Raw genomic sequence first — 27,720 nt, forward strand, 5'->3', positions numbered from 1 at the left:
ATGCTGGTAAGGTTGATTCCGAGAGTTTAGTCAAGTTTTTCAGCATTTCTTAAGGGGACCATCCCAGAGGTCCCTGCTCCAGCACGCCTATTAATAACTTTTAATTACACAGACACTGTTTTATGAGACAATTGTTATTTATTTATTTATTTATTTTGAGACGGACTCTCGCTCTGTCACCCAGGCTGGAGTGCAGTGGTGCCGTCTCAGCTCACTGCAACCTCTGCCTCCCGGGTTCCAGTGATTCCCCACCTCAGCCTCCCCAGTAGCTGGGAGTCCAGGTGTGCGCCACCACACCTGGCTCGTTTTTTGTGTTTTAGTAGAGACGGGTTTGTCACCGTGTTGGCCAGGATGGTCTCTATCTCCTGACCTTGTGATCCTCCTGCCTCGGCCTCCCAAAGTGCTGGGATGACAGGCATGAGCCACCGCGCGCGGCAGACAGCAGTGCTTTTACCGTGGAGTGTAGAGTCTCATCGTTTTCCTGTCCCACGTGGCCCTCTCTGAGAAGCATCCGCTCACGTCCCGCTCATCCCGGGCTTCTGTGTGGATCACACCAGCTGTGTCCTTCTCACCTGACTCAGTTTACCAGTTTTTAAATTTCCTTTCTGACAGAACCAGGGAATCTTTAGGGGGCATGGTCTCCCAGATTTGAGTCTTATAAAGAATGTTTCTCTGTGTACGCGCGTTTCCAAGCGCAAGCGAGGCAGGGCGTGTCCTTCACGTTGTCATTCTCTGTTTCCCTGTTTGTCTAACTTCCTGGAATGGCGGTACTCAGTCCCTGCTCTCCTCTCCCGCCGGCGGAGACCTCGCCGTCTGGCCCTGCCCGCCTCAGACAGTTGTCTGCCGTCAGGTAGCGCCGCGTGAGGACCCTCAACCCTCCCACGCAGTGGTGGTTCCTGTGTCTGCAGCACCCTAGGGTGCTCTGGAGGCTCCGTGCGGGCTGCTGTGCTTAATCCCGGGCACTTTAGTGCTGGGGAGAACAGCCAGGCCCGCCACTGAAAAACATATGTGCTTAGTAAGTGTGTGCCAGGGGAATCACAGAGTTTTCGGGACGGGAAGGGACCTCTGCTCTGAGAGGACTTGCACAGTGTCTCCATTTGACCAAATTAGGGAGTGGAGTTCACAGAAGTCCGACAAGCAGCAGCTGTCTGCGTCCTGACGAGCGTCCTCCCTGCAGCCACACGTAGTTGCCGGGATCTCCATCCAGACACTCTTCGCCTTGAGTTTTCACCGGACCCGTTCCGGTCGCCGAGTCTGTCGATTCCTGCATGGTGCCGTGGCAAGGGAGCTGAGGAGAGGCCTCCTTCTCCAGTGCACTTTCCTGGCACACGTCCCCGGTCACCGAACCCCACCCCACGGACTCCTCTAGGCAGGCAGCCCCTGGGATGAAAGAGAGGATCTCCTCCGGGCGGGCGCTCACTCGGAGAGCACCTGAGCGTTCTGTCCCCGGCCCTGGGGGCTTGAAGGCAGCGAGGAAAGGAGTGTAAAAATGAGAAGGGAACTGACCAGTGTCATGTGTGGCCAGGTTGGTGAATTGGGGGCAGGAGAGCTGTGATGAAGCGGAGGGCTGCAGCCTGGCTCGGACACTGCGTGACCGGGGGCAGACCCTTCCACGTCCTCATCCCTGGTTTCTCATCTGTGCAGTGGGGGTGATCATGATGATAAGAGTCAGGAGTCCCGGGAAGAGCGTACGAAGCACCGAACGGTCCGCTGGTGCGCTCGGTGTCAGCTGTCATGACATCCTAAGTGTCGTTTGTGAGGGGCTGTGGCTGGAGTCAGGAACTCTGCTGTTCACGGACACAAGGCCCGGTCCTGCGTGAGTGTTCTCTTCACCTGTAATGCTGATCCCTCTGTTGGACATACAGAAATAGTATGCAAGGCTGTATCTATGATGTTTATGTAAAAAGAAAGGATCTTAAAACTCTCATTTAAAAAAAAATGAGAAAGATGACAGGCTGGAAAACGTTAGCAACAGTATTTGGGCACTCAAGGTAGAAACCCTGTTTCCAGTCTTATGGATGCTCCGTAAGCCAGAGAGTGACATAAAGGGCCCTAAAAGAGGAACTTCAGGACGCACTGGCACTGGCGCACCTTTTGAAATGTTGGGGTCCCTTCACTGTGTACATGGCTTCATGACCGCCTTACTTCATGCTGGGAGGCACAGAGCATAGTGGCTCACAGTTTGGTCAGAACAGCTGGTTTCAAGGCCAGTGGCGTGGGTCACCGTCTCAGCCCCATGCCCCTTCACTGAAGAAGTGAAGATGATAACGGCAGTATTAGCCCTCCTGCCGTTCTGACACCTGGCATTGGTTCCATGCAAGCAGATTGCATCCCACAGTCCTTGGCATACACAGTGACCCTTAGTTGAAGCAGGAGTGGCGGAAAACAAACCTCTTGAACACCGGACTGAGGAAGGAAGTGGTTTTTATTCGGCCGGGAGCTGCAGGAGGCTAAAGCCTCATTCACCGAGCTCCCTGAGAAGCAGCTTCTTTCCCCTTCTATAGGCTTCCAATGCTAAAGGGGAAACTGAGGCAAAACTGTATCATTGTCCACTGGCTGGACGTCTGACCTCACAGTGTTTTGGCTTCATTGATTTGCTAGTTTATATGCCCCCAGCTTGGGAATAGGCAGGGGAGGGGCTTACGGAGACCAGACAAAGGCCGTAAATGATCAGTCGGCAGAGGCGTTTCCAGGAGGGGGCCTGGGCCGTGCAGATGTGGGGACGGGACCCCGTGCCGGTCTCCGGCCGGTAGGGATAACATTCATTGGCAGCTCTTTCAAGGCTTGTAGATAGCAGAGACACTGGGAACCGAAAAGGGAGTCACCGCCCCAGTCCTTGGGCCGCTTTATGGCCTGGTCAGTGGCATCAGCAAGTCGCCTGACCACTGATTCACGCTCTTTGGTATTTTATTTCTGTTTTTCACCCTCCTTCCCATCGGAGGGGAGGGAGCAGGTGGTGGAGACCAGGAAGAGGAAGGACGCAAAGGGGTCTCCCCTTTCCTGGGAGCTGCAAATATTTGCTCCCACAGGCCTGTGTTAAGCTGACCGCTCCCACGAGGCCCATCCTGGGTTCGGTGCCAAGGACCCAGATGCTTGCCTTTTCCATTTCAGAGTGAAGGCCACAGTGGTCAGGCGTCCAGAGGCTGCAGGTGTGATCGTTATTCCCGCATCACTCCTTCGGACGCCAGGGCTCAGAGAGTCCGAGTGCATGGCCCACGGCATTTGGGGTGATGAGGGTTTCCAGATGAGGACTCGCAGGCTCTGCTGCTTTTTTTTTTTTATTGCACTGGCTGCCTTCTTAAAAAAGTGTCTGCCCCCATATTTGCAGCATGCTTAGTCTAAAGACCAGAGTCTCCCCGTCTCAGCCCCAGATAGTAGATGATCTCGTTTGCGTGTGTTTGGAGTGTGGCCACACAGATGGGACGGACCTTCCTGGATTCTAAGAAAAGCTTCTGGCCCTGAGGAGAGCAGAGAGGAGGCGCAGATTCCTGGGAAACAGGAACAGACGGGAGCAGGGAGAGCCTTCCCTCGGCGGAATTGGGCCCGGGAGCGTTTACGTCTCCTTGTGTTTACGCTACACTCAAAAGATTATTTTCTGATCACAGAAAGATGCTTATTGTTGAAATTTAAAAATACAGAAAGGCACAAAGAAGAAAAAAATCCTACTTACGACCATTTACTTTTTAGTATATAGTTTTCCGAATGTGCACGTTATGACAACACACATACACACAGTTGACACTGAAAACAGCATTTTTAGCCTGCTTTATACACAAGGCACATCCTAATGATCTGTGTCGACACTATGGTTTCCTTCCATTGCAGCTGTGCCCCAAAGCTCTGCCGCCGCATATGACCTTCCTGCACTCTCCCCTCTGAGAGGCAGGCATCTCTGCCAGGAGCAGGTCTCCCAGTGTCAGCTTTTTAATGCAGTAACAAATTCCACAAGGACTTGGGATGTCGACTGTCTTGTCACGGTCGTGTCAGCAGCAGGTGGCTCAGGCCCCTGTGTGGCTGGCTCGTGGCAGTTTTGCTAAAGGAAGGCATTTATGTGGTGGTTTTCGCAGAAGTGCCTGGATTACAGAACTTCCTTGCAGCATAAGAACTGGCAGGTGGATATGCAGACACACGTATTCTTCCCGGACGGTAAAGGGGAGTTCTGGAAACCAGCACACACCCCATAGACTGTCTTGCAGCAGGTGTGGGAAGCGGCTTTCTCACCCCAGGGACTTCCCTGGGATGAGTCTCTGTCTCCACGCGGATGCTGGCTGCTGGCGAATGTGCTGGAAGGTGTGGAATGCGCTGGAAGGTGTGGAAGGTGTGGAATGTGCTGGAAGCTGTGGAATGTGCTGGAAGGTGTGGAATGTGCTGGAAGGTGTGGTATCTCACAGTGAACTCCTTCCTCCCAGCATCACAGGTGGTTGTCTCTCATAATTTCATTATTTGTAAAACGGCCCTACATTTCCCTAACCGAGTGTGTACTCGTCACTTCCTAGCAGAGGATGACGCCACAGCATAGGAGAGGAGACACGTATCGCCTGCTCCCCATCCTTTCACTGAACGGAGGTTTATCTCTTGGGATGTGGTACTGCGAGCAGCAAGAGGCTGGGAATGCAGCATCCTCCCGAGGAGCGCAGGAGGAGAGGCCCGGTCCGGGGAGCAGGTGCCTTCCTCTGGCTCTGCCTCTTGTGACTTCCTCCTCCACACCAACCCCAGTTTTCAGACACAGATGCCTGATCCCCATCTGCATGCAGAAACCGAGCTCCTCTTGGATGTAGGATTTGCCCCAGGACCCCCTTCCCTTCCTGGGCGCCGGGGACAACTCTCCCGTTCCCGGCAGTTCAGCCCAGCCTGGATCCCCACATCTCATCGACAGCCACCATATGGTCAGCCTGGCAGGCGGCAGCTCCTTGCGTTCGGAAACGCTCCCATCCATCACGTACCGTTCCCAGCGAAATACAGCCAGTCAGCTCGTACGAACTCATGACACACTGTTCTTTCACGATTCTCAGTGGGCACCGTCACACACAGCCGGGTTCTGGTGTCTGCGTGTCTTCTCCTCATGTTTGTCATTTAGTTTAGCAAATATTTATTGAGCCCAGCTCTGTAGGGGCCCCAGGCTGAGTGTTGCTGAGGATTCCTTGGTTCATCAGAGGAAGTGTCTGCCCTTCAGGAACATCTAGTGCAGGAAGCAGGTAAAATGTGTCCACAGACATCTGGTCAACCAGACAAAATCATTGTGCCTCTGTTGTATTTTGCAGATTTTAGCAGAGAGATGATGAGCTAATCTCTCACCTTTGTTTGTGCTCACAGCTTACTCATCTTTGGACTTTGAAGCCAGGGCGGCTGAGCTGGAAGCTCAAATTGTCTTAGGACAAGGATCTCTGCACAAAGCGTGAAATTAGAATGGGCGTTTACTTTCTCATTGTCAGGAGCTCTGTGTACACATCTCATTTTTGTGTCTTCTGGCAGGGACCAAAAACTACAAGGTACTCAGTTCTCTTTGCATGTTTTTCAAATCCGGAACCAGTTTCCAAATAATGAATAAATGCACATTGGGTCAGAAAAGGGACAAGAGTCAGATGCTGTCCACCTTCCTTTTGTATTCATTTTTTCTCTGTTGCTGTGTATGTCCAGCTCTGCACGAAAGCACTTGGGAACTATATGAATGTGGTTTCTTTTTCTTTCTTCTTTTCTTTTTTTTTTTTTTTTTTTTTGAGACCGAGTCTCACTCTGCTGCCCAGGCTGGAGTGCAATGGGCTGATCTTGGCTCACTGCAACCTCTCCCTCCTGGGTTTAAGCAACACTCCTGCCTCAGCCTCCCAAGTAGCTGGGATTACAGGCACGCGCCCCCACACCTGGGTAATGTTTTTGTATTTTTAGTAGAGACGGGGTTTCACCATGTTGGCCGGGCTGGTCTCGAACTCCAGGCGATCCTTCCGCTTCAGCCCCCAAAAGTGCTGGGATGACAGGTGTGAGCCACCACCTCCAGCCTGGAATGTGTTTCTTGTCAGTTCTTTCGACCTGACTTTGAGCTCTGATGGGCAGATACTTGGAGATGCTGGCCCACAGCCTGGCACATAAGAAACGCAAAGGCAGAGGAGGCTGCCTGGGAAGGCTGCAGATACTTTGAGCCAAGAGCGTGGGCTCCTGGGGATCCTGGGTACTTGGGGCTTGGAAAGAGAGACCTATTTCTCTGGGGCAGGCCACACTGTAGGAAGGAGAAGTATCTTCTCTGTAGACACAGCTCACCTCATTCACAGCTTTTCCTGAGGCATAGAAACATTTTACTCAGATATTTCTGCCTTCTCTCCTTGCCTCCCCTCCTGCTTTCTGCCCTCCCTCCATCCCTTTCCTTCCTGTTTTTCTCCCTCCATTTCTCTCTTTTTCTTTCTTCTTGTCCTTCCTTCTTCCAACCCCTCCCAATCTTTTTGTCTTTCAAGATGGCAGCTTTAATTATTATATTCTGTAAAATTGCTGTTCTCCCTACAGCAGAGATACTTAACTAGAGCGATCCTGCCTCCACCCGCCCAGTGCCCGCTGAGAAGACGTTGGCAGTGACCACCGGTGTTCTGCTGCTGCAGCCGGGGGGGCGGGAGCCACTGGCAGTGAACGGGCCGAGGCCAGGCAGCGCTCAGCAGCCTGAATATGCGGGAAAGCTCCCTCCCTAAAGAAGTATCTGGCCCCACATGTCATATGGTCAAGGATTCCAGAAATGCCCTGGAGAATAAGGATATCCCCCCATAAATGACATTATGATAGGATTACGAGCCTGCTGTCATTATTAGCTATTTTTTCCTTCTTAGCTCTATTATTCCTTTTTTTTTTAATCAAATGTATTATAAGAAGAGAAGGAATTAAAAGAAAAAAAAAAACTATAACAACAAAGTCCTGAGTAACATACAGACAGAGTTAGGCCTGAGTGATTTGGAGTTACCATAATTTTATTATTTTAAATTTTTGTTAATATGCTCTGAGAACACAGGAAGAGAAGATTCAGTCTTTTAAAAAATACTGAATGTCGGCCAGGTGTGGTGGCTCACGCCTCTAATCCCAGCACTTTGGGAGGCCAAGGTGGGTGGATCACTTGAGGTCAGGAGTTCAAGACCAGCCTGGCCAACATGGTGAAACCCCGTCTCTACTAAAAACTGAAAAACTAGATGGGCGTGGTGGTGGGTGCCTGTAGTCCCTGCTACTCGGGAGGCTGAGACAGGAGAATTGCTTGAATCGGAGAAGCAGAGGTTGCGGTGAGCCAAGAGCACACCACTGTACTCCAGCCTGGGCGACAGAGAGAAACTCCGTCTCAAAAAAAAAAAAAAAAAAAAAAAAAAAACCTGAATGTCAGTATCTCAGGACCTAATTTTGAAGATATGCTCCCTTATTTATTTATTTATTTTTTAAAGCCAACTTGATCTGGACATTAGGAAGAGGAAGTACTTTGTTAGTTTTTAAATAAGAGATTTGACCACGTTAACATCAAGGTTATTTTAAAAAGAATTTCAGCCTCCCTTAAACCTGTTTCAGGATTTAGTACTCAAAGTCTTCTGTCTACTAGGACAAGCAAAGTCTCTGCTCGTTCAAGTAAATTAGAAATTCTTGCAGAATTCACATGTGGCAAATGACCATGTGAAAAATGACAGACGAAATGATTCAAGAAGGATAAGAATACTCAGTGTACTCGGTAAAGTGTGTAACATCAGAGGCTTCCGGTGCCAGCCGAGGTGGAGCGGCCCTTTTGCTCCGGGTTTCCTCTTAGGACCAGAAATCCCTGATCACGGCAAAACAAGCCAGCTCAGGGAAAGGAGGAGGTGGATTGCCTGGGGACCCCGGGACTTAAGGGACAGCACATGATGAGTTAGCCACAGTCCCATTACATGTCCAGAGTGCCAAGGGTGTGATCAAAACTCGCTTGATACACAGCAAAACAGGAAAGTCACCCTTGAAGAAGAGAATAAAGTGAATTAATGCCAACAGCAAGATGAATAAGATGTTGTAATTATCGGGCAAAATAGGTGGTGTGGAGAGAAAATACTCAGGCAGTTATATCTAAATAATGAGGATGGTAAAAGGTCCCAAATGGAGGTAAGTTTTCCGCGCTTCTCTCGGAATGCGAAGACACTCTGTGGCCCGTGGGCCGTGGTGAGTCGTTGCGTGATTTGCCTGGGTGCCGTAACCAAGGACCGTGGGCTGGGAGCTCTGTCTTCTCACCGTGGTGGAGGCTCGAAGTCCAAGATACCGGGTTTGGTGTTATCCGAGGCCCCTCTCCTTGGCTCGTAGGTGGCTGTTTACTTCCTGCCTCTTCGTGCGGTTTGTCCGCTGTCTGTCTGTCTGCCTGTGTTCAAATGTTCTCTTCTTGCGATTTCTCTTTCTGTGTTAGATTAGAACCCACCCTGGTAGCCTCATTTTAACATCATGGCCTCTTGAAAGGTCCCGTCTCCCAATCCAGTGACATTGTGAAGTGTGGGGGGCTACGACTTCAACATGTGCATTTTGGAGGGACACAGTTTAGCCCTAACATCTATGTATTCATGTTGTAATATCCAGAGCAACTGCAGAGAAGACTGTACAAGTCATACTCAAATGCTACGAATATAATTCAAGGACATGTGAAGTTCAGAAAAGAATTAAAAAAAACAAAAACAAAAAAACCCTGCTATACATGAAACAAAAACATCCCATAAAATGTTCAAGAATCCCTGGAAAGATAAGAAAAGAGACATTAGAAGAATGAGAAACCAAGGAGTGGAGGAACACGGAGGACACCACTCATCAACGTGAGCGCTGCAACGTGGTCTGTCGCTGTGGATTCTGCGGTCGCGGAAGGGATCATCTGAGAATGATGTAATAGACTTTTAACTAACAAATCTGATATTATTCTAAAAATGAAAATTAATGACTAGTTTTTTTTTAATCCGCTATCTACCAAAAAAGAACTAGAAACCCGAATATTCTTATAACAATTAAGTAATTGAATTAGTAATTAATGTTCCCAAAAAAGAAATTCTGTATGGTGTAACTGGAGAATTTTATCAAACAGCTAAAGAAGAATGAACACCAATTTGACAAAATGTCTTCCCGAAAGAAGAGGAGGAAACATTCCCCATCATTTTTTTTTTATGAAGCTAATACTGGGTGATACCAAAACTGGATAAAGAGAGTATAAAAAAGAAAAACAGACTAGTTTGTTTCATGAACTTACAAGCAAAAATTCTGAGCAAATATTAGCAAATAGAATCCTGCAAAGTATAAAAGAATTATGTATCGTGAACAGGTGGGAATTATTTCAGGTATAGAAGGCGGATTCAGCTTTCAAAATCAATCTGTATAATCCACCATATTACAAGCTAAAGAAACAAAAATCATACAGCTATATCATTTGATGTGAAAACTTATTTGACAAAATATAATACTTAGGATAAAAACTCTCCACAAGCTAAGAATGGGGAAAACTTCCTCAGCTTGATACTGAGCATCTACAAAGTGCACACAGAACTACAGCCAACATCAAACTTGATGGTGAAAGACTGAGGATCAGGAACGAGGCCGGGATGTGTCTTTCACTGTCACTTTCAACATCACATTGGAAGTCCTGCACCCTGCATGTGGCAAGAATGAAGTAAGTGTCCCGATTTACAGATAACCTGATCATCTACATAAAATCACAAGGAATCTCCCAGATGCTCCTAGGACTCGTGAGTTCAGTAAAGTCTCTGGAGAAAAGATTATTATGTAAATTCAGTTACATTTGGATACAATAACAAAAAAATATGAAAACCAAAATTAAAAACATAATAGTTTTTACAATTGCGTCAAAAAATGAAATCGTTAGGTATAAATCTAACAAACAGACACAGAATGTATCACTCGATGCTGAAAATTAGAAAAGGCCAATGAAAGAAAGCAGAGGAGCCCTAAGTGAGCGTAGAGAGAGATTTGTTCACGGACTGGAAGATGTAACATAGTAAAGACGTCCATTTTTCCCTACTTGATCTGCAGGTTTAATGCAGTTCCTGCCGAAATCCAGACAAGCTTATATGAAAATCCACACAGAACAGTGTAAGACCAGAATAGCTGAAACAATTTTGAAAAAGTAGAACGAAGTTGGAGGAATTAGTCTGCCTGATTTCAAGCCATATTCAGCTACATAATCACGACAGGGTGTTATGGCAGAGAAATAGACACACAGATCTGAGTGGAGAATCCAGAAATAAACCCATGTAATCGCATTGACCGGTTTGCTCACAAAAGTGCACGAGCAATTCCGTGGAGGAAGAAGGCACTGGAACAACTGGGCATCCACAGACAACGATAAACCAAACCGTACCCGACACCGGGGGTGTCCAGTCTCGGCTCCCCTGGGCCACGCCGGAAGACCACACCTTGTCTTAGACCACGTGTAAAATACACTAACAGTAACCACAGCGCATGAGCTAAGAAAAAAGAATCCGAAAAAAATCTCATAGTTTTTTTAAATTAGCTGTTCTTTTATATGTGTGTGTGTGTGTGTGTGTGTGTGTGTGTGTGTGTGTGTGTGTGTTTGTATATATACACACATACACACTAAGTTCTGGGGTACCTGCACAAATCATGCAGGCTTGTTACATGGGTACACACGCGCCATGGTGGTTTGCTGCGTCCATCACCCTGTCATCTAAATTAGGTATTTCTCCTAATGCTGTCCCTCCCCAGTCCCCTACTCCCTGCTATCCCCCCACTAAGCCCCCTACCTCCAGGCCCCGGTGTGTGATTCCCCTCCCTGTGTCCGTGTGTTCTCACTGTTCAACACCCACTTATGAGTGAGAACATGCGGTGTTTGGTTTTCTGTTCCTGTGTCAGTCTGCTGAGAATGATGGTTTCCAGCTTCATCTATGTCCCTGCAAAGGAAAAATCTCTAATGTTTTAAGCAAGTTTATGAATTAGTGTTGGGCTGCATTCAAAGCCATCCTGGGCCACATGCAGCCTATGGGCCCTTATGGGCCGCAAGTTGCACGAGCTTTCCCTAGATGCTAATATTGCACCGTATACAAAAATCAACTAAAAATGAAATACAGAAAATGTGCCATGTCCGGCTTCTCTACATACATGTGAACCAAGCCACGCCATCACGGGCTCCCGACGTGGATGGCTTCCAGAGTGGATCAGTGCTCCTGAGCTCCGTGTTTCAGCAAAGCCCGGGAGTCCCGTTACACACACGGGCTGCTGGGACGTCAGGAGGGGGAGGGCCAGAGAATTCGTTCACTCTTAAGGACATAACATTCTGAAAAGTGCCCTGTTCTGCACGGTTTTAGAAATGAGTTTGGGTTTTGTTAAGACTTGCTTCTCTCTTTGAGGGTTTGGAAATAACTGCTCAGGATTTCCACACGGGAGCTGGAAATTCAGACTGGGCTGTAAACACTGGTGAGCAGGCCTGTTCCTTCTTATGAGAGGTGTTCAGATAAATGCCCAGACTCCAACAGATCATAATACTAATATTAAATTCTTAGAAAATCGTGTTTGCTGACAACCTCTGTGCTTTTGGCTCGCTGGGAGAGAGGATTTCATATTTGTTACTCAAAGTCTATTTGGTAAATGTGTGGAATCTTTGGCTGAAGATTGTTCCGTCTTCATATAACTATAAACAAATTGCTTTCTTCACTATGTGCTACAGGAATACGATGCTACGGGGTGAATAACACTATTTCCACCATATAACTATGAGCTTATTTCTCTTAATAAAAGTGCTGACAGGTAATAATACATTTTAATGCCCACCGAGTGTCATATGTGTGCTTGTTAATATCTTATTTCTCAACGTAAGTATATAATCTGTGTGTGCTGGTACTTTTTCTTCCCTGGTACTCCCCAGAGTACTGCCTGCATTAAAAATTAACCATGTCTCAAATACTGAAAGTTCCAGGAAGAACAAATAAAACCGTCACTGATAAAAATGATGTAGCTCTATTTCTATCAAATACTTTCTTTAATTGTTTTGGATTATTATCCTGTAAAAAGCTTGAAACTTGTATTCTCCCTTCAGCATTCAGGTTTGTGAATTATGAAATTAGTCTTAGCCTGAATCTTTCTCGGTTCTCAGTGGATTTGGAAGATGTAACAGGCAGGGTGCTCTCTCTGAAACTGGTTTTCCACAGGCAGGTTCCCGGCCTGCCCAGAAGCCTCACCTCTTCTTGTGTCATATCTGCCTGTACGCTGCTTCTCCCTGTGCTGACAACCCAGGAATGACTCCATATCTTGTTCAGCTGTTGGTAATGTTTAAAAGTTAAACCCTTTGCAGTTGGAGCCTCTGGTGAAATGCCACCCCCCTAGGCACAGTTAAAGTGGGAGTGTCTGAAACCTGGACCCCTGGGGATCCCCACCGCAGGTGCACCCAGGGTGGCCAGTTGCTGTTACTCGACTGTGCAGGGTTGCCCCAGCAGCTGCAGGGATTGGAAGCTACAGAACCACCTTTATAAATACCAAAGCTTCGTTAGGGACGGTGGTGAATAGAAAAGTAAAATTAATCCCTCTCCTTTCCCTTTAAATGCTTTTCACTTTTAAGATTACAAACGTACGACACGTCTGCTGTAACAAGCATACAGTACAACGGTCTATTATGAAAGACAGTGAGCTTGCCTTTCCGTTCCTTGTCCTCTCCCACCCACCCCAGCTGACAAATAGCTTGGGGTATCACCACCCACGGTTTTCTAGCTCCTCTTATAAATGCCTCCAACTGTAGAATTACACACCTTTCAAATGACTGCCTTTTAAATGTTCTTTTGACATATCTGTTTTCCATGGTGAGGATTTTCTTTAATAGTTAGTGGGAAGATTAAATAAGCACTTATATTAATGAACAAAAGGCTAGCCCAGCCAGAACCCTACGGAACTGTGCCGCTCAGTGTTTAGAAATTGCCAAGTTGAGGTAGTTTCATTATACCTTACTTGTTTATAGAGGTCATGGAAAATGAAATGTCCCTTGCCTTTTAGTGTTTCAAGAAGAGAAAATTTACTCCTAATGAAATGTGAAGTCACTTAAAAAATATTGGCTTCTATTTTTAGGATGTTTAAATATTCTACCTCAAAACGATTTCATTGATTTATTTTTTCTGTGTCGCATTTTCTCATTTTTGTTCACGGCAATGGGCTGAATCAGTGGTACGAGCCAGGGCACAGGACTTTAAATCGACCAAGTGCTGTTGCCTTGCAGAGGCGTGGCTTCAGTGAGTCGTGGCCAAGGGGTGCTGTGATTTTGAATATGAATGTAGATGCTACCTATCCAGTCTTGGTAGGATGTGGACTTCAAGACTTTGTGTTTGGTTATTGGTTGGTTGGTTGTAGTTTTGCGTATGGGTTTTACTGAAACCATTCTCTCACTCGCTCACAAGGAAACACTGGTACGTGCTCTGTGCAGTGACATGCCATGCATTTGTTTGTACCAACTAGGGCATGGCTTAGGTCTCCTGACCTCAATGGATGTCTTGCCCATAACGTTTTCGTTTGCCTCATGGTACTTTCAATGAGCTGATCTGCATAGGTAGGAACAAAAGCCCCAGGTGCTGCTGATCGTTTCCTCAGCTGAATCTAAGACAGACTGTGCCGTACACTGAATGCCGCCTGCCTGGGGTCACACAAGACAGAGAAAGCCATGGTGGTGAATCAGAGCGTTTCACTCCACAGTTGTCTACCTAGAACTATACATTCTGAAAACTTTTTAAAAGAATCAGGAGAACCAGAGGGAACAGAGTAATTTGATATTAAATGGCACACATAAGCCCTCACATGTCAGTAATCACTTTCAGGGTAAATAATCAAAATACAACAATCAAAAACTAGAGATTGGCAGAGCGGATTAAAATATTTTAAAAAATTTAAATGACTCAACTATATGCTGTTTACAAGAAGCCCAGTAAAAATTAAATAACGTAGGTAGGTTGAAAGTAAAAGAATGGAAAAAAATATACCATCCAAATATTAATTAAAATTTTAAAAGCAGGAGAGGCTATGGTAATACCCAATGATATAAAATTCAGAGTAAGAAAACTATTAGAGGTGAAGAGGAACATTACATAATGACAGAAGGATAGATTGACCAGGAAGACACAGTGATCCTAAATGTGTATACATCAAGCAGCAGAGGCTCAAAATACATGAAGCAAAATCTGATGAAACTGAAAGAAGAAATGTATAAATCTGTAATATACTTGGAAAAGGTATAGTAGTATATGCTTCCGGAATTGTCAAGCAGGTTTTATCAGCCAATCAACCAAGAAGATCGGGGTTACATGTGTGGGTTACTCCATCCAACAACAGCAGAATACACATTTTTTCAAGTGCTTAGAGAATGTTCATTGAGATATATGGTATCCTGGGTCATAAAATGAATCTCAGCAAATTTAAGATAATTGAAATCATAAAGAATTTGTTCTGCAACCCTCATGGAATCAGACCAGAAAACATTAACAGAATGTTTAGGACGGCAGTTATCAGAAAGACAAAAGGCAGCAAATGTTGGTGGGGGTATAGAGAAAGGGAGCCTTGTACGCTGTTGGTGGGATGTAGTTTAGTGCAGTCATTATAGAAAACGCTATGGAGATTTTTAACAAAAATAAAAATAGAGCTACTGTGTGACCTCTCTTGTGGGTATATACCCGAAGGAATGAAATCACCACTTCCTATGTGTCTGCCCTCCCATGCTCATTATAGCATTCTTCACAGTTGCCAAGATATGGAAGCAACCTCAGTGTCCATGGATGGACCAGTGGGTAAAGACACCACGGTGTGTATATACAGTGAAATACGGTTCAGAGTTAAAAAAGAAGAGATCCTGCCATTTGCCACAACATGAATGAACCTGGGGAGCATTATGCTAAGTGAAGTAAGTCAGATAAAGAAAAAGGTTTACATAAACTCACTTATGTATGCAATGTATGAAAACAGCCAATTATACAGAAGCAGGGAATAAAACCACGGTTCCCAGGGGAGGAGCCTGAGTAGGAAACAAGGGTGTGTATGTCAGAGGATACAAAGCAGAAATACACAGGATGAACACGTTTCTAGAGGTCTCGTCCCTGACACTATATAACAAAATTGTACTGTATTCGGCACTCCTGGGAAATGAGGAGATTTTTAGCTGAGCTGCTCTTGCTACAAAAACAAAACACAGGGTAACTATGTAAGATGATACATTTGTTAATTTGCGTTACTGTAATAACCATTTCATTGTCTATATGTATCCCATGACTTCACATTGCATACATTGCATATATACCATAAAATTATTTTTAAAAATATTCTGAGCTGTCCTGCAGGAAAGAAAGGAAGAAAAGAAGGAGTGCAGGAAAGAAAGAAATGAGGGAAGATTTTATGAGTATCTCAGTTCTTAACTTCCAGAAAATAGAGAAAGAAAAGCAAGATAAATCCAAAGCAGGCGGAACGGGGACAATACTAAAAAGCTAAGAGCAGAAACTAAAGCAGGTGAAAATAAAACAACAGAGAAAATAAATGGAACAAAAGCTGGATCTTCAAAAAGTCAGTGCAAGACAATCATGAAAGGAGAGAGGATGCAAGTCCCCGTTATTGGAATGAAATGGAAGATACACTGCAGGTCTTGGGGAACACTGTGAATAATGTGCTCATGAATTCAGTGGTTTGAAGAAATGGACTGATTGCTCAAAAACTGCCAGCTACCAAAACTCTGTCAGGGTTACATAAACAATCTAGCCCTATGGCCATTAAAGGAGTTTAATTTCTAATTGTTTTATGATCGTAGTAGTTTGCTAAGGAAATATCCTGGCCTAGGTAGCTTCACAAAACAATTCCTTACCATCTCTTCAATTTTACACGTTCCTTTTAGAAATGAGAACGAGCCCCAGCTAGACTTTCCAGTCAGATATTGGAGAGGGGTAGAGAAAAAAATCGTTCTCGCCAGATTCCTAGTCGTAGGGGAAAAGTTCTCAGTCTCTAACCATTACGTAGGATGTTAGGTGTGGGATTTGTATGCATTCCTTTTATGACGCTGAGAATGTTCCCCTGTGTTTCTGGCTTCTTGAGGTGATCATCACGAATGAGCGCTCAGTGCTGTCAAGGGCCTTGTCTCTATCAGTGGGTAGAGTCGTGTGTTTTTGCTTATTTGACTTATTAATATGGTGATTTACATTGATTGATCTATAAATATTAAACCCGTCATGCATTTGGGGGATGAATCCTACTTGTGATGACATTTATGTATTCCTGGAGTTAATATTTTTAATGATTTTGGCATCTATCTTTATGAAAAACATGGATCTCTAGTTTTCTTTCTTTGTAGTGTTTTTATTTTTGTTGTTAGGGTAATGCTGGCCTCGTAAAATTAACTGGAAGAGTGCTCTCACAATCGATTTTCTGGAGCAGTTTATAGACTATTGGTATTGTTTCTTCCCAAGAGATGTTTGATAGAATTTGCCAGTGAAATAATCTGGGGTTTGTTGATTTTTCTCTATGGCATTTAGTTACTAATGCAATATCTTCAATAAATAAAGTGCTATTCAGGTTGTCTGTTTCCCATTGAGTGAGTTTTACTAGATTGCATCATTAAAAGATTTGGTTCATTTCAACTAATTATTAAATGTGTTTATCAACAATTCATCACATTTGCATAAAGTTTTATATAGTGTTCCCTTATTCTTTTAATGTTCCTGAGTGATTAGTAATCACCCCTCTTTCATTTCTGGTGTTGATAATTTGTGTCTTCATTTTGTTATTGGTTAAACTGGCAAGAAGTTCATCAATTTTATTGATCTTTTCAAAGAACTAGCTTTTGCTTATGTTGATTTTCTCTGTTTTCATTTCAGTTTCATTGTTATATACTCTAATTTTGATAATCTTCTTTCACCTGCTTGTTTTAGGCTTAATTTTCTTTCTATTCTCTGGTTCTCTAAAGTAAAAGCTGAGGAATTTTGATGGTTTTTTAATACATTCATTTTATGCTACCCCTTTTTCTCTCAGTAGTGCTTTAATTTTGGCTGATAAATTTTGATTCTTATTTTGTTTTTAGTTAGTTCAAATTACTTTTAAATTTCTCATGAGACTTACTCTGTGACTTATGGGTTGTTGCAAAGTATGTTGTCTAATTTTGAAATGTTCATTTGCCAGCTATGTGTTAGTCATTGATTTTTATTTTAATTCCATCATAGACTCAGAATAGACTTTGTATGATTTCTTTTCCTGTAGATGTGTTAAGGTGCACATTATGGTCCAGTGCACGGTCCATGCTCCTGAATGTTGCACAAGACTTGGGAAGAGGCTTGTTCTGTGCTTGTTGGATGGAGTCTCTGATAATTGTCAGTTAGATCAAGTTGGTGATAGTGCTGTCTAGCTCATTTATATTCTTACTGGTTTTCTGCCTGTTTTGTCTGTCAGTTACTGATGCAGTGGCATCTACCTAGAATAGTGGATTTATCTATTTCTCCTTTCATTGCTGTTAGTTTTTCCTTCATTTATTTTGATACCCTGATATTTAGGTTTCTACACATTTAACATTATCTCCTTGGAGAATTGCTCTCTTTATCACGATGGAATGATCCTCCTCATTTCTGATCATTTTTTTTTTTGTTCTGAAGCCTGATTTTCTGTAATTAATATAGCTACTCCAACTTTTCTTAAAGTTAGCGTTATGTCCCTTGTTATGGGCATAGGAAAATGCTTATGAGAAAATGGGCGAAAAGGGAGAGAAAGCAGCTAAAAGATATTTTCTCTTCCTTCCTCTTTTCCACCTATATTGTTAGGAGCATTCCTGCATAACATTCTATTGTATGTATGTACCAGAATTTATTTAAATATTCCTCTGATGTTATGGATTTAGATCTTTGTAAATTAAGGCTGCAGAGTATATCCTTACCCCAAAGTATTTCCTTGCATATATAATGTTTTTAATTAATAGATTTTGGTTTTGGAGCAGTTTTAGCTTTATAGGAAAATTGAGCAGAGTGTACAGAGAGTTCCCATAGAGTCCTCCCAGTACGTACCGTTTCTGTTATTATAGCTTCTTGGGTTAGTGTGGTTAGTTTAGTTAGTACAGCTGGTGGCTCATTATTAATGCATTTTTTTAAGTGAAGTTTATGGTTTCCCTTAGAGTTCACTCTGTGTGCGGGACATTCTAGAGGTTTTGATGAACGTATAATGATATATGTCTACTGTTACAGGATCATAAAGAATCAAATCCCCCGTGTTCAAGGCTGCATCCCTCCCATCTGACAAACCCCTGGCAACCGACGATTATTTTCCTGTCTCTACAGTTTTGCCGTCCTTTTGCTTTTATTTTATTATTATTATTATTTTTTTTGAGACGGAGTTTCACTGTTGTTACCCAGGCTGGAGTGCAATGGCGCGATCTCGGCTCACCGCAACCTCCGCCCCCTGGGTTCAGGCAATTCTCCTGCCTCAGCCTCCTGAGTAGCTGGGATTACAGGCACGCGCCACCATGCCCAGCTAGTTTTTTGTATTTTTAGTAGAGACGGGGTTTCACCATGTTGACTAGGATGGTCTCGATCTCTCGACCTCGTGATCCACCCGCCTCGGCCTCCCAAAGTGCTGGGATTAAAGGCTTGAGCCACCACACCCGGCCCCCTTTTGCTTTTAACCACTCGGAGTCTTCATATTTAAAACGGTTTTCTGGGCTGGTCGCGGTGGATCACGCCTGTAATCCCAGCACTTTGGGAGGCCGAGGCGGGCAGATCACCTGAGCTCAGGGGTTTGAGACCAGCATGGCCAACACGGCAAAACCCGTCTCTAATAAAAGAACAAAATCAGCAGGACGTGGTGGCACACAACTGTGGTCCCAGCTGTAGGGAGGCTGAGGCAGGAGAATCACCTGAACCTGGGAGACGGAGGTTGCCGTGAGTCGAGATGCTGCCACTGTACTCCAGCCTGGACGGCAGAGCGAGGCTCCATCTCCAGTAAATAAATAAGTAAATAAAATAGAAGGGTCTTCTCAGAAACAGCATTTAGCTGGGTCTGGGTTTTTTGGTTTTTGTTGGTTCATTTTTATATCCACTTTGACTGCCTCTGTCTGTTAGTTGGTGTGTTTAGACCATTCATGTTTAAAATGATTATTGATGTCTTTAGCTCTATACCAATGATCTTTTAACTGTTTTCATTGCCTCTGATTTTTGTCTCTTTTTCTCTCTGTGTTTCCTTTGCTTTAACTGAGCTTTTTATAGCATTTCATTTGTCCTTTTTTAAACATAATATTTATGCTTATTTTTAATTTGTTAATTGTTGTAGTGTTTCCAACACACTGCTTAAAATAATGTCAAACCACCTTCAAATAACACTGTTCGGCACTGTGTATAAACCCAGTACCTCGTAACAGCGTATTCCTTATTTCTCCTTCCCATGCCTCACATATTACTGTCACTAATTTACCTTATCTATATGCTAATACATTGTTGCTGTTACTGCTTCAGAGTTAAATTTTAGAGCAATTTAAAATAATAAACACAAAAGATTTTTATTTTACCTCCATTTACTGCTTCTCTGATCTTCTTTCTCTTTTTATGTTGCTCTGAGCTTCTGACCTACGTAGTTCTGCTTGTAGAACTTTTTTCTTTCTTTTTTTTTTTTACATTTTTGAAAGGCAGGTATAGTGACGATAGATCCCCTCAATTTCTGTTTGTCTGAGAAAGTCTTTATTTCTCCTTCACTTTGGAAGCACACTTTCACTGAAAGTAGAATTTTACGTTGGTGAGTTTTTATTTTGAAAAATGAAACATTTCCCTTGACTCTCTCCTTCTCGCGTGGTTTCTGATGAGCCGTCCGCTGTACTTGCTAATCTCTCACACCCCACCCCACCTCTGGCTTCTACCGAGATGCTCCGTTTGCCTTTGTTTTTTTGCAGTTTGAGTCTCCTATGTCCAAGTGGGTTATTTTTGGTATTTTTCCTGCTTGGTGTTCGGTGAGCTTTCAGGATCTGTGATCTGGTATCTGTCACTACTTCTGGAAAGTTCTGACCGTTATCACTTCACATACTCCTTCCACTTCATCTCCATTCTCCTCCGGGTGTTCACATGATGCGTGTGCTGTGTTATTACGTGGTATGGCCCCATAGTTCTTGGTTGTTCTATTCCAGTTTTTTTTTTTCTTATCTGTTCCCTCTTTCTATTTCAGTTTCTGAAGTTCTACCTATGTTAATGTTCACTGATTCTTGCCTCATCTGTTCTGAGTTTACTCATGAACTTTTCAAAAGCAGTCTTCATGTTTCTCGTGTGTGTGTGTGTGTGTGTGTGTGTGTGTGTGTGTGTGTGTGTTTAGTATTTGTTTTTGATTCATTTTTAGAATTTTCACTCTGCTTCCTTTGCCTGTGCATGTCCTCTGCTTTTTCCACCAGAGTCCTTAGTAGAATCGAGGTCACTGAAAATTCCCCGTCCACTATGCCAGCGTTTCTGTCATGTCTGATTCTGGTTCTGAGGACGGGTTTTCCTTTCAGACTCTGTGTTTGCTTGCCTGTTGGTGTGTGCTGTCCTTTTTTTCTGAAATCCGAACATGATGTGTTGGGCGATGGGACACGAGGTCAGCAGGCCTGTAGGGTGAGGTTTCTTGCCGGGTCTCGCCGTGGTGTGGGCAGTGGGCTCTGTCCCCGTGTGTCGCACCTGTAAGCAGCAGAGGCCTTGCATCCCTCTAGGGCATCATTTTTGTCTTTCCCTTTGGCTTCGGGTCTCCCCTCTGTGCCGTTCTTGAGAGAGCATCTGCGCCTCACGGCTCTTTCTGCTGCACCCCACTGCTGTGGCGGACCTGCCTCGCTGCAGGAGTTATATGTGGGATGGAGGGAGATGTGTGCTCTTCTGCTCAGATCTGTCTCGTGGCAGGTTTGCGTCTCCGGGCCGTGAGCCTCCCGAGTGTTTCTGCCCCTGCCCCAGTGATCGTTACCTTCCAGCCTCCATTCCCCCGGATGGGATGCATTTTCACAGTTCTGCTCTTGCAAAGTGATTTCCGCTGGAGGGTAGGCCTTTTCATGGAGAAGGTTCCGTGAATGCTTCACTGCAGTGACTCTCCCCATTCCTCTGCCAGCACCCGCAGGGGATCTATTTTGGATGCTTGCCATGAGAATCTGATGGAACTCTTGAAGAAAAGGTCAGTAAAATGTAGGATCTCCCTTGAGGCCGGGACCCACAGTATTTTCCGACTCTCACGCTGGTCCACAGTCAGCCTCAAGCCAGTCATCATGACAGTTCCCATCATTGTACGGCACCTGTGGTTTCTGTACCAAGCAAGCACATCTTTGCAGTGTCTCTCAGGATGAACCCATTTCTCCAGATTTTAGGGTGACAGTTTTTCCTGTGACTTCAGTTCTCTGATGGATTTAGAAAAGTCATTGATTTTCAATTCGTCCAGCTTTTTCTTGTTGTAAAGCAGGAGTAACAACATCCTAGCTCTCAGTATCTGTACGAGCAGATGCTGGATGTTCTCTTTAATTTGTTTTTTATTTTCCCCTTAAGCCTGTGTCTTCAGCACTCCCTTATTTCACTGACTTTTTTTTAACATGGGGTCTCACTCTGTCACCCAGGCTGGAGTGCAGTGGCACAGTCTTGGCTCACTGCAACCTCCGCCTCCTGGGTTCCAGTGATTCTACCGCCCCAGCCTCCCAGCCTCCCAAGTAGCTGGGATGACAGGTGGCTGGCTAATTTTTGTATTTTAGTAGAGACGGGGTTTCACCATGTTGGCCAGGCTGGTCTTGAATTCCTGAGCGCAAGTGATCTGCCCTCCTTGGCCTCCCAAAGTGCTGAGATTACATGCATGAGCCACTGTGCCTGGCCACATTCATTATTTTTTAAAACACAATTTCGTGATCCTTTTATGTCCATCGTGTGGACACCTTGTCAATCAGTCAGCTAACCCCTTAAGCGCGATTAGTTAACTTGCTAGTTTACAGCCCTGTGGATTGTTTGCAGACTTTTTTCCCCATTGTGTTATATTTACAGTGACAAATCCCTTATAACATAGAAACTCTGTCCTTCAGTTCTAAGAATAAAGTCTAGAAATGTTTCTTTGATAATTTTCTGTGGTATATTTCCTCTGTTCTTCTTCTCTAGAATTCCTGCAATTCAGATGACTTCTGGAGGGAATCATTTATTTTGCACATATTCTCTCTACTACTTTTCATCTCTGTTTTCTTAATCATTGGGTGATATCTCTTCAACTTTATCTTCCTTTCTTTCTGTCTAAACTGTCTTTTTTCGTCTAACCGTTTTCTTCCTAAACCTCTTTTGTCTCTCGACTGCGGTAATGTTCATCGCTCCGAGATCGCTAATGAATGATGTATGTTGTGTTACTTCTCTCCAAATTATTTCTGTTTCCTCTAGAATGCCTGTCCTCCCTGTTGTTTTAGTTTCTGTCTTTGTGTGAATTGTTCTTTCTGGTTCTCTAGGGACCCCTTTCTGGTCTGCTTATAGGCTTGATAGCCATGTATGTGACAAGTAGAAGATCATGTCATGACATAGAATACCAAAGAAAGAGTTCCTGGGCGGGTAACGCAGAAACTGCAGCCGTGTGTTGACCCAGGCGCAGAGGCATCACCTGCAGCCCTTGGGGGAAGGCTGCGGTCCTTGTCCCTCAGGGCTCTCCTGCCTGTAGCGGATATACACCGTGGGGCTTCAAGGCCTCGGCACGGTGGTTACACATTTGCAGCAGAGTGCCCTAACTGCTTTGCTGGTCAGTTCTTTAAACCTTCCACCTGAGGACCGCAGGTTCCAGCCGGGAGTGATGGGTCTCTTCAGGTATTCACCTTTAAGCAAAATAAGTTTTATTGAAAATTGAAAATCTGACCTAGAACATGGCCTTCTACATGACTGAAGTATGTGTCATAGCAGGTGGGGATACGATACTTCTGTAGGGATAAACCTAAAGCTGCTGATCGCCTGGCTGCCTGGGGTGTGATTTTGTACAGGAAAAGCTGGACACATGCTTGACTCTTCCCCTTTGCTTACTGGTTTGAGTGATGCTAGGGAGCCAGCTCGTTACTTTGCAAAAGTGACCAATGTATTTAAAATGTACCTTTCCAAAGGCAAGGGATAAACAGGTTTGATAGATTTCAGTCCATCTCACTTATTCTTACTAAACCGTGTTCTTATCTTTTGCTAGTGGGCAGAAATTGAAATTTATTTCAGCTCTTTGGATGTGCTTTCAGTAGTTTTTAATAGATTATTTACATTCTATTATAAAAGATGCTCTTGACTTATCTTGTATATTTCTTGGCTCAAACTTAGAATGACCAGTTATTCAGGGGTCCCTGGTTCTATTTTTTTGTAGGGAAAAAATACTTTTTTTTTCTACAAAAAGTATTTAGAGGCTGCTTTCTGGATCCTGTAGGGGCACTGATGGCCATTACAGTGGACAATGATTCTAGGATTTTTCAGTGGAATGTTGTAGAAAATACATATTTTAAGCTGTAATATGTCATGAGCTCACTGTGCTACTTTAATTCAAATTCAGGGCTACCTGATCTTACCTAACTTTATCAGCCTTACCGCTGTGCATTCTCTCTCCCATGGTTCGGAGAGAGAATTCCAGTTCACTGACTTAATTCTTTATTTGCTTAAATCCACAACACATTCGTAACAGTCCCAGCATAACCATACCAAGAAGTAGTGATTGTTTGAATTCCAAAGTGCTCGTTGCTGTATTCTCTGCAAAAAGAGGAGAATATTTTTAAAATGTTGACTTGAAAAATAGTCATGAAAGTAGCTGAGTGAGCATTAATAAACATCCTGCTGTGTCTTCTGGATAGATTTAGCTCATGAATGAAGACAGTGATTTAAAATTGAAAGCAGAAGACAAAGTTAACTGACTAGTTAGTAAAAGGTTCAGACTTACTGAGGGCATGAGAGAATGCTTACTAGAGGGATTATCATTCTTTTTTTTCATTAAACCCCTCCATTGTAGCACTGAAGGATTATTCTATTTGCTGATGGAAATATACCATCACATGGAACCCACAGATGTAATTAGCATTTGCAGGTTTCATTGCGAAGACACTTATCGTTATTACCTGAGCCAAGTCTCTCAATAGATGTTATTGGTCCTTGAATTCTGTAAATAATAATTTTTAGATAAATGTTCATAACTTTCTAGCTGTTAAAATTTATCTTTAGTTCACTTTCATATTATCACAGCCCAGATACAGTTGTAAATAAAAATGAAATAAAGGGAAGTGAGCTACTTCTGTATTTTTTTTGTAAGTAGGCTGTCCTTTGTCACTAATGGTGGCAGTTAGGCAGGATTCTATTGCTAAGAAGCCACAGAGGACCCCAAGCGAACATGCTCAGAACGCTATGGTTTATTGCAGAAAAAAGGGTTCAATTCAGCAGCAGTGTTAAAGAAAGAAATCCACAGCCGTTAAAGAATCCCTCCGGGTCCACCTGCGAGCTCCCTTTGGCCAGATGGAAACACCACTGCCCCAGATCAGGAGCCGCTGACCGGTGCAGAGAGCACGCTGGACCCAGGGAGCTCAGGGTGGAATGTGGGCAGGATGCTTTCATACTCTCCTGATCACGTGGGCATTTTCTTGACACACGTCCAGGCCAAACCACAGATACTTCTGTGTTTCTCATCTTTATGGATTATCAATAAACGATCCTGAAAAATGGATGCAAATTCCTCGAAACTTTTTGGAGCTGTGTTTGCCATCAGTATTGTAATGATGATGTTTCATGCCTTTGTTAGATGCTAGGGGGCCTTAAGGAGGTGATTGGATCATGAGGGCTCCTTTCTTGTGAATGGGATTCAGGTTCTTATGAAAGGGCTTCACACAGCATTTGGCCTTTTTGCCCTTCGACCTCTTCTGCTATGTGAGGACAGGCACAGCATTCATGCTCTCCTCCCTGTGAGGGTGCAGCAAGAGTCGCCCTCTGGGAAGACACAGAATCCGCCTGCGCCTTCATCTTAGACTACCCCGCCTCCAGAACTGTGAGAAATACATTTATACTATTCAGAAATTACCCCGTCTCAGGTATCGTGTTACAGTAGCACACACACAAAGACAGCGTCTAATCCTCACAACTGCTGAATGAGATAGGCTCGATTATGTCCCGAATTTTGGTTAAGCACATTCAGGCAGAAAGTGTTAAACAACAGCTCTAGGTTAAAAAGCTAATGACGGGAGGAAACGGAAGTGAAACCCAGACAGTTTGGTTTTAGAGCCCAGAGCCTTTGTTTCTTACCTGGAACTCCCCTTTTTAAAAAGAAATCTCATTTCATTGAAGCGGTTTTCCTCGAAACTTGCCTCTTTTCAAAGTCTTACATAGGTAAATGCCTTTCCCGCCTCCTCTTCTGTGAATCTGAGAACTGAATTTCCGTTTGAAATCTTCTCCCCTGAAGCGGAACAGTGCTCAGAAGTTTCTTAGGTGCAGATATTAGCAGACCACAGAGAAGTGAGTCCTGTCTGTGTATTCTAAGTGAGTCATATTGTCCCTGCCTTCTCCGGAGAGACACGCAGTGGTCCTCGCGTACCATTTTGGGGCGGGGTTGGGCCAAAGGGACTCCCATGAGCAGCCCTTGAATTGTTGAGTCATTGAGACAAATTAAAGGTGTTTTCATACAATGACCTCCCTGGAAAACATCACAGAAATTTATTGGCAGATTTCCAGGAGTGAGGTGTTCTTTACTTCCGAACAACCCCATTGCCATTTCAGGGCTGCTCAGATTCTTAGAAAGCTTTTCTTCATCCGCTCATACTGTGTCTGACCTCTAGAATGATTCAGAGTAAGCCTACTTCTTACTAGCTCTTTAACTAATAAAAAAAATGATGTAAATAATAATGACAACAATAATAACCAATAATGCCGACAAGGGCTACTGTGTCCTGCATGTTGATCTAAGCCCAGTGAATATGTTCTACACTGTTTCTTCAGGAAAGCCCTGTAGAGAAAGGTGCTGATATTCTGGTCTTTGTATTACCAATAAGGAAACCCAGGTGTAACGGGGGTGAGTAACACCACACACGGGGGTGAGACCCGGATTTGAACCCGAGCAGTCTGGCTCCTGCACTGTGCCAGTACACAGAACCAGAATGATCCAACGGCACGCTGTCTCTCTCACGACCTCGTCTTACCAGTGTCAAGGCTTCATCTTTCCAGACTGTGCTTCAAGGCTTCAGTTTACAGTCTATTAATTCAATCCATCACGTCATTCTTGAGTGGTAGTTTGTGGAGTGTCAAGCGTGCCGCCGTGCTGCGTCAAATTCTCCAGATGACTCTCACCTGTGGTACTTCTCAAGACTGGTCACGGTTCTCCAAGACCTGGGGTGCAGATGGAAGGGACTGCTGGCAGCCCGGCCTACGTGTGCGCGGTAGGAGGTGAGCACGTGTTAAAGGTGAGCGCATGGTAGGTGAGCGCGTGGTAGGAGGTGAGCGCGTGGTAGGAGGTGAGCGCGCGTTAGGTGAGCGCGTGTTAAAGGTGAGCGCGTGTTAAAGGTGAGCACGTGTTAACGGTGAGCGCGGTAGGAGGTGAGCGCGTGTTAAAGGTGAGCGCGTGGTAGGAGGTGAGCGCGTGGTAGGAGGTGAGCGCGTGTTACATGGTGAACGAGATGAGAATGGTGGCATTGACTAACATGGCATTTCAACCCACTTGCGTTCCCTGCAGACAACATGTCATTCATGAATGTGGGGTCCAGGCCCTCTGTTTTCTGTCCCTAATTCTGACATTGCAGAAAGAACAGTAGCAGGGCAGACGCCCGAGACGTCCCGTGGTACCACTGTCCCTTAGCGTCATTTGCACACACACTTAATGTAAAACTATGGTGCACCTGACTCTGTTCAATTTCTGAATCACGCAGTGCCTTAAGAGGTCCACTCTGGGCCAGGTGCGGTGGCTCACACCTGTAGTCCCAGCACTGGGAGGCCAAGGCGGACAGATCACGAGGTCAAGAGATCAAGACCATGCTGACCAACACGGTGAAACCCCGTCTACTAAAGATACAAAAATTAGCTGGGTGTGGCAGTGCATGCCTGTAATGCCAGCTACTCGAGAGGCTGAGGCAGGAGAATTGCCTGAACTCAGGAGGTGGAGGGTGTGGTGGGCCCAGATCATGGCATTGCCCTCCAGCCTGGGCAACAAAGTGAGACTCCGTCTCAAAAACAGTTCACTCTGAAGCGGTTTGTCTTATCATGTAGATCACACTGGTGCAGTCTAAATAAAAATAACAGAAAAATTTACCTAATATTATAGGAAAATCCAGGGTTATGTCTCAGTCATTTTGCTGATTCACTAAGGAGGATATGAAATTCAAAACAACGTAGCTTTCATGTACTATTTACTACATTTACTCTTCCTATGTTATTATGACTTTCCAGGTTCTTCTGTTTTCTTTAGCTGCTCTGGAGTCTCGGCCCAGAGAGTTTTATAATTTAGCCAAACACTAATGTCAGGTTTGATGGAACACGCCAGACATTGCAACCTAGTTGCAAGGTGGTTGACAGAGGGGATCAGCACACACTGCCCCAGTATATGGCACCCTGGCCTTTCGGGGGACAGCAGAAGCAGGAAGGTCACTAGCAGACATTCTCCTACCATTCCCCCCGAAGCAGGTCATAAAGTACTTCTCTGATCTTCCGCTGAAGTGAGTCATAAGACCCTCATCCCGGTGGCATTCTGCCTCTTCCTGCCTATACTCAGAGGAAACGTGTGAAACGCAGAGGAAGAGTCTGAACACACCAGCCTTGCTACATACGTTGTGGCCCCATTGTCGGACCACACATCCGTTCATCCAGTCACACC

At 44.6% G+C, this 27,720-nt stretch overlaps 1 protein-coding gene across 2 annotated transcripts in view; it reads left to right on the top strand.

Moving 5' to 3' along the window:
• GABRG3 (gamma-aminobutyric acid type A receptor subunit gamma3) overlaps nucleotides 1–27,720 on the top strand; it is a 499,643-nt gene that overhangs the window by 113,614 nt on the left and 358,309 nt on the right. The window lies entirely within an intron of this gene.

This window comes from Saimiri boliviensis, chromosome 5 (assembly GCF_048565385.1).
Source record: "Saimiri boliviensis isolate mSaiBol1 chromosome 5, mSaiBol1.pri, whole genome shotgun sequence".
NCBI lineage: Eukaryota > Metazoa > Chordata > Mammalia > Primates > Cebidae > Saimiri > Saimiri boliviensis.